Raw genomic sequence first — 6,372 nt, forward strand, 5'->3', positions numbered from 1 at the left:
TTCAGTCAAAACTCACTCCTAGAAAAGGTCAGGAGAATCTCAAAGGGGAAAGGACAACACTGAGATGACAGAGATGTTAGGATTCTCTGGCAAAGATTCAAAAGCAGCCATCATAAAAGCGTCAACAAGTAATTGTGAACACACTTGAAATAAATGAAAAAAAAAATCGGTCAGCAAAGAAAATCGAAATCATTTAGAGCTGAAAAATGTAATTACTAAAAAAGAAGCAATGGAGGAGAAAGAATCCTTGAACTTGAAGATAAAACAATAGAAATTACCAAATCTGAACTCTGAACAGAGTGGAAATATACTTTTAAAAAAGATGGTGGCGGGGCGCCTGGGTGGCTCGGTCGGTTGAGCGGCCGACTTCGGCTCAGGTCATGATCTCGCGGTCCGTGAGTTCGAGCCCCGCGTCGGGCTCTGTGCTGACGGCTCAGAGCCCGGAGCCTGTTTCAGATTCTGTGTCTCCCTCTCTCTCTCTGCTCCTCCCCTGTTCATGCTCTGTCTCTCTCTGTCTCAAAAATAAATAAACGTTATGGGGCGCCTGGGTGGCGCAGTCGGTTAAGCGTCCGACTTCAACCAGGTCACGATCTCGCGGTCCGTGAGTTCGAGCCCCGCGTCAGGCTCTGGGCTGATGGCTCGGAGCCTGGAGCCTGTTTCCGATTCTGTGTCTCCCTCTCTCTGCCCCTCCCCCGTTCATGCTCTGTCTCTCTCTGTCCCAAAAATAAATAAAAAACGTTGAAAAAAAAAATTAAAAAAAAAAATAAATAAATAAACGTTAAAAAAAAAATTTTTTTTAATAAAAAAAAAAAAAAAAAGATGGTGGGGGCACAATGGACCTATGGTACTATAACAAAAAATCTAAAATCTGTGTCATCATCAGTACCAGAAGGAGAGAAGAAAAATCGGGGCTGAAAAAGTAGTTGAAATAATAGCCATATACTCCCCAGAAATGGCAAAAGATTTAAACCCATAGATTCAAGACGCTCTGAAAATCCCAAACAAAATAAGTCTAAAGAAGTTAACACCAAGATTCATCATAGCCAAACTTCTGAAAAGCCAAAACCAAAAATTTTGGGGGCGCCTGGGTGGCTCGGTCGGTTGAGCGGCCGACTTCGGCTCAGGTCATGATCTCGCGGTCCGTGAGTTCGAGCCCCGCGTCGGGCTCTGTGCTGACAGCTCGGAGCCTGGAGCCTGTTTCGGATTCTGTGTCTCCCTCTCTCTGACCCTCCCCCGTTCATGCTCTGTCTCTCTCTATCTCAAAAATAAATAAACGTTAAAAAAAAAATTAAAAAAAATATTTAAAGCAGCAAAAGAAAAATGACACCTTGTCTATAAAGGAAGAACAATGTGAGTGACAGATTTCTCACCAAAAACCATGAGATGAGAAGAATGTGGTGTATCTTTCACAGTGTCCAGCAAAGAAAAATCTCAGGGATTAGGGGGAACTTAGACATTCTCAGATGAAGGGAAACTAGGGGAATTGGTTGCCTGCAGGCCTACCCTAAAATAATGGCTTTAAATTTCTCTAACCTTAAAGGAAAAACTAAAAAAGGAGGAGTGCCTGGGTGGCTCAGTCAGTTGAGTGTCCAACTTGATCTCCGCTCAGGTCACAATCTCACAGTTCGTGAGTTCAAGACCTGCACCGGGTTCTACGCTGACAGTGCAGAGCCTGCTTGAGATTCTCTTTCTCTCCCTCCCTCTCTGCCTCTCTCTCTCTCTCTCTCTCTCTCTCTCTCTCTCTCTCTGTGCCCTCCTCTCAAAATAAATATTAAAAATAAAATTAAAAACTAAAAAGTAAAAGAAGGAAACTTTGTCTCTCTGGAAAGGAAGTTAGAACAACAGAAATAGTAAAACTATGGGTAAATAAAAATATCTTTCCCATGAGTTTTCTAAATTGTGGTTAATGGTTGAAACCAAAATTATAATATTGATGTACATAGAGGAAATGTACACAGAGGAAATATTTAAGGCAATTGCTTTATAAACGGGAAGGCGAGAGGGGAATAGAGAGGTTTCTACACTTAAAATGGTAAAATGTCAACAAGAATATTCTGTGGTAACCAGTATATATGATGAGATTCTTAGAACAACCACTCAAAAAAGATAATACAACCAAAACACTACAGATGTAAATATGTAATAAATAAATAAATAATAAGTAAAAAGGGTTGGGGCGCCTGGGTGGCTCAGTCAGTTAAAAGCATCCTGACCTTTGGCTCAGGTCATGATCTCACAGTTTGTGAATTCAAGCCCTCGTCGGGCTCAGTGCTGACAGCTCAGAACTTGGAGCCCGCTTCGGATTCTGGGTCTCCAATCTTCTCTGCCCCTCCCTCCTTCTCAAAAATAAGTAAACATTTTTAAAAATAAAAAAATAAAAAGGATTTCTTTAAAAATGTTCAAGTAACCCACAGGAAGGCAGAAAAAAAATAAAATGGGAGATTACATAGATCACTAAGATCACTAAGTACGGTGTATCACATGTAAATGGTCTAAATATATCTATTGAAAGGTTGGCGAAGTGGCTGAAAGAACATGACCTAACTATATGCTTCCGCAAGAGATTCACTTCAAATATGACAATATAAGGTTGAAAGTAAAAGGACTGAAAAGTACATATCATACAAGTAGTCCCCCAGAAGCAATTATATAAGTATCAGATACATTAGACTTCAGAGCAAAGAAAGTTATCAGAGACAGAGGAACATTATAAGGTGAGAAAAAGAGTCAATCCACCAAGAAGATATAATCTGAAATATGTATTTACCAAATAACAGAGCTGCAAAACGTGTGATGCTAATCTGGTAGTATTGAAAGAATAGCAAGTCCACACCTAAAGACTTGAACACCCCTTGCAGCAATAGAACAACTGGACAGAAAATCAGCAAGGATGTAGAACTTAACACCATCAACCAACAGGATCCAATCAACAAAGAATATTCCACCCAACAGGAGAAGACACACTCTTTTCAAATACCATGGGACATATACCAAGGTAGACCATATCCTGGCCCATAAAACAAATCTCCACAGATGGAGAAGAATTGAGACCATACAGTGTGTTCTTTGGTCACAATGGAACCCATAATCCCCGGGTTAAAAATTGAAAGTGTTTCCTCTAAGACCAGAGACAAGACAAGGGCGTCTGTTTTTACCCCTTCTTTTTTGTGGTTGTTTTGGGGTGTTTTTTTGTTTGTTTGTTTGTTTATTTGTTTTGGTTTTTTTTTTTTGTTTTTGTTTTTTTTTTTTGCTTTTACCAGTTCAGTTTAACAGTGCACTAGAGGTTCTAGCCAGGGAGTTTGGGGGTAGGGGGGAGGAGTGGGGGAGTTCCAGAGAAAAGCGTGCAGATTGGAAAGACAAAAGGAAAATCATCTCTCTTGGTAGATGACATGGTCTTTATACAGAAAATGCTAAGGAATCCATTGAAAGCCTACTACAACTAACAAACATAGCAATTTGCAGAATACGAGATCAATCAATATACTTACAACGAAAAATCTTAAAATCACCTTAAGGGGCACTTGGGTGGCTCAGTCGGTTAAGGGTCCGACCCTTGATTTTGGCTCAGGTCATGATCTCACAATTCGTAGGATCAAACCCTGCATTGGGCTCTGCCCTGACAGCATGGAGCCTGCTTGGGATTCTCTCTCTTTCTCTGTGCCCCTCCCCTGTGCACGCACACTCTCTCTCTCTCTCTCTCTCTCTCTCAAAATAAATAAACTTAAAATTTTTAAATGAATGAGTAAATAATCTTATTAACATGGGGTGGGGGTGTCTGAGTGGCTCCGTTGGTTAAGCATCCAACTCTTGATTTCAGCTCAGGTCATGATCTCAGAGTCTTGAGGTCAAGCCCCTCATTGGGCTCTTCACTGAGTGTGGCACCTGCTTAAGATTCTCTCTCCCTTTCCCTTGACCCTTCCCCCACTTAAGCACAAACTCTCTCACTCTCTCTCTCTCTCTCAAATAAATAAATAAATAAATAAATAAATAAATAAAATCACACAGAGATACCATTTTAAAAAATCATATTAAGAAAAATAATTCCACTTAGCATTGAATCAAACAGTAAAATAGGATACATTTAACAAAATAAGCGTAAAACATATTCTGAAAACTCCAAGGCATTGTTGAAAGAATTTAAAGGGATTCTGAGTAGCTAAAACGGTCTTGAAAAAGAGGAGAGTTGAAGAACTCACACTTCCTGATTTCAAAACTTAACTATAAAGCTACAGTAATCAAGACACTATGGTACTAGCATAAGGATAGACATACAGACCAATGGAATAGAATGGAGAGTCAAAATTAAAGCCTCATATATCTGTCCATTAAATTTTCAACAAGGGTGCCAGACAATTCGGTCAGGGAAAGAACAGTCTTTTTAACAAATGGTGAAGACAACGGATACTCTCAAAAAAAAGTTTAACTTCATCGAAGTTAAAATCTTTCATGCTGTAAGGAATACCTTTAAGAAAGTGAAAAGATAACCCACAGAATAGGAGAGAATCTTTGCAATTCATATATTTTATGAGGTAATTGCATCCAGGAGAGATAAAGAACTCTTACAATGCAACAATGAAAGTACAAATAACCCAATAAAACATGAGCAAAGACTTTGAGTAGACATTTCTCAAAGCAAAAAAAGATACGCAAATGGCCAATGAACACGTGAAAAGGTGCTTAACATCATTAATCATTTGGGAAATGCAAATCAAAACCCAATGAGAGGGGTGCCTGGGTGGCTTGGTTAAGCATCTCACTCTTGATTTCAGCTCAGGTCAGTCAGGATCTCACATTTTGTGAGTTCGAGCCCCAAGTCAGGCTCTATGCTGACAGCGTGGAGCCTGCTTAGGATTCTCTGGCTCTCTCTCTCTCTCTCTCTCTCTCTCTCTCTCTCTCTGTTCCTCCCCTGCTCGCTCTTTCTCTCTCTCTCTCAAAAATAAACATTAAAAAAAAAAAAAACCAATAAGATGTCTCTCTACATCCCCTAGAATGGCTATGATCAAAATATAGGCATAACAAATAATGGCGAGGATGTGGAGAATTTGGAAACCTCATGCTCCGCTGGTGAGATTTTAAAATGATGCAGCCTTTGGAAAACAGTCTGGAAGTTCCTCAAAAAGTTAAACATAGAGTTACCATATGATCAAGAAATTCTACTCCTAGATATATATCCGAGAGAAATTAAAATATGTCTGCACGAAGTTGTATAGAACATTTCACGGCAACATTATTCACAATAGTCAAAAGTAGAAAAACCCAAATGTCCGTAGACAGATGGATAAGCAGAATATGATCTATACGTACAATGAAATATTATTCAGCCTTAAAAAGGAAGGAAATTCTGAGACATGCCACTACGTGGATTAATCAAGAAAACATGCTAAGTGAACTAAGCCAGACACAAAAGGACACATATTGTATGATTCCATTTATATGAGGTACCTAGCTAGAATAGTCGAGTTCATAGAAACAGAAAGTAGAGGGGCGCCTGGGTGGCTCAGTCGGTTAAGCGTCCGACTCAGCTCAGGTGATGATCTCCCTGTTTGTGAGTTCGGCCCCACATTGGGCTCTGTGCTGACAGCTCAGAGCCTGGAGCCCGGTTCAGATTCTGTGCCTCCCGGGCCCCCTTCCCACCCCACCCCCACCCCCGGCTCTGCTCCTCCCCTGCTCATGCTCTGTGTCTCTGTCTCTCAATAATAAATACACGTTAAAAAAAATAATAATAATAAATAAATAAAACAAAACAAAATAGAGGGGTGGTTACCAGGGGCTGGGGGAAGGAGGACACTGGTAGAGTTTCAGTTTGGGAGGATAAAAAATTCTGGAGATGGATATTGAGGACGGTTTGCACAATAATGAGAACGTATTTAATGCCACTGAATTGTACACTTAAAAAATGGCTAGTTAAGGGCGGCGCCTGGGTGGCGCAGTCGGTTAAGCGTCCGACTTCAGCCAGGTCACGATCTCGCGGTCCGTGAGTTCGAGCCCCGCGTCGGGCTCTGGGCTGACGGCTCTGGGCTCGGAGCCTGGAGCCTGTTTCCGATTCTGTGTCTCCCTCTCTCTCTGCCCCTCCCCCGTTCATGCTCTGTCTCTCTCTGTCTCAAAAATAAATAAAAAACGTTGAAAAAAAATTAAAAAAAAAATGGCTAGTTAAAACGGCCAACTTCAATGGGGCTTCCTTTGCCATTTCTGGAATGGATGGATGGTGGCGTTCCAACCTCATCCGAACGTTTACGCGCTTACGCGCTGACCTTACTTAGAGCAAACAAAGGTGGCGCCCTTAACGTACTAGGGCGGGAAGGCGGGCCTGGAGCCAAGGGGGCGGGCCCGCCCGCGGCGCCGTCGTCATGGAAACGGTCGGCATCCGAGCGC

The sequence above is a fragment of the Neofelis nebulosa genome, chromosome 8 (assembly GCF_028018385.1).
Source record: "Neofelis nebulosa isolate mNeoNeb1 chromosome 8, mNeoNeb1.pri, whole genome shotgun sequence".
In the NCBI taxonomy this organism is placed as follows: domain Eukaryota; kingdom Metazoa; phylum Chordata; class Mammalia; order Carnivora; family Felidae; genus Neofelis; species Neofelis nebulosa.